This window comes from Rhagoletis pomonella, unplaced genomic scaffold (genome assembly GCF_013731165.1).
Source record: "Rhagoletis pomonella isolate Grant_MI unplaced genomic scaffold, Rhpom_1.0 Rhpom_scaffold_18478, whole genome shotgun sequence".
Classification (NCBI taxonomy): Eukaryota; Metazoa; Arthropoda; class Insecta; order Diptera; family Tephritidae; genus Rhagoletis; species Rhagoletis pomonella.
In genome coordinates, this window is record NW_023477004.1 from 1822 (window position 1) to 2897 (window position 1076).

Below are 1076 nucleotides of genomic sequence, written 5' to 3' on the forward strand. Positions count from 1 at the left end.
TTTGTAATTGTTATTGTTCTTTTATATCCAGGCTTTAACTTTATCTCTCTACGTATGTACGTATATATCATCAGAATTGTTTTTTTTTTTTTCTCAAATGCACTTTTCGGGGAGCTTATCGATGCAGTTTTCGCATCTTCTGGGAATGTTAAAAATTTGGTAATTAATTCATAAATTATTAATATTATTATTATTATTTTTTTTTATTTTTTTTATGGACGATGTAGGTTTTTTTTTTTTTCCCCAAGCGCCCGGGGGGGTGTGCTGTGTATCAATTTCCTAAGCTTGGGCAGCTAGAAAAAAACGACGAGGCCGCGTGGCCAGCATGTGGCCTGATACTGAGGACCGGTGTGATTTGGGCACGGGACAGTAGTTTTCCTCTTGTTGCTATCGTGAATCTGTGCACAAAGAGTACAATGAGGGAAGCAGTAAAAAAAGGCGTATAGAATAAATGAGCTTTTAGCGTATTACCTTCTTTTGGTTTTTGTTTGCTAAAGCAATGAATGATTTCCAATCTCCTGTGATGGCAGACTCAGTTGGAAACTTTGAGTGTCTCAAAAAATCTCACGCTTTTAATAAATGAGCGCTAACATGCCCAATGAATTACGATGCAATTTTAACACAAAAAAAAAAGGAAAACTTACTAATCTATCGAATTGATAGCAGGAAAAATTTAAGTAAACTACTTACAGTTATGTTGCAAGATTTTAATGGTGGATTTTAGACACCCTCGAAGTGATCCTACTTGGTCTGCAGTTGAAATGGAAAGGAAGTAACTACTTTCCGTAAAGCAGTCTTGAACTCTCGGCTTCGGCAAATATACAGTAAAAATGTCATGGTTGGTACTACTGTTTTGACCGAAAAAGTACTTTTTCTACCCATTGTAGAATGGATATATACAAATATCGCATGCGAGAAATTTTTACATGTAGGGTTGCTTCGAGAACAGGAAATTGTATTTGATTTGTTCGAATGAAATAATGATAGTATATTTTGACAGACATTTGTTTGGAAAATGTAAAGAATAAAACTTTGGATTTCTTAATTCGAAGCTAGTTGTAGTGGTGGACATTACA

The 1076-nt window shown here is 34.9% G+C and overlaps 1 long non-coding RNA gene across 2 annotated transcripts; it reads right to left on the reverse strand.

Annotated features, from left to right (window-relative positions):
- Window positions 1-228: 228 nt before the first annotated feature.
- LOC118757484 lies at window positions 229-1054 on the reverse strand. Of its 2 annotated transcripts, XR_004995228.1 has the most exons (3): window positions 691-1054; window positions 472-586; window positions 229-398 (listed from the first exon to the last, which is right to left on the reverse strand). It is a non-coding gene; the product is annotated as an uncharacterized LOC118757484 (long non-coding RNA). The 2 variants fall into 2 exon arrangements; XR_004995227.1 differs by having other exon boundaries at window positions 229-586.
- Window positions 1055-1076: the final 22 nt, after the last annotated feature.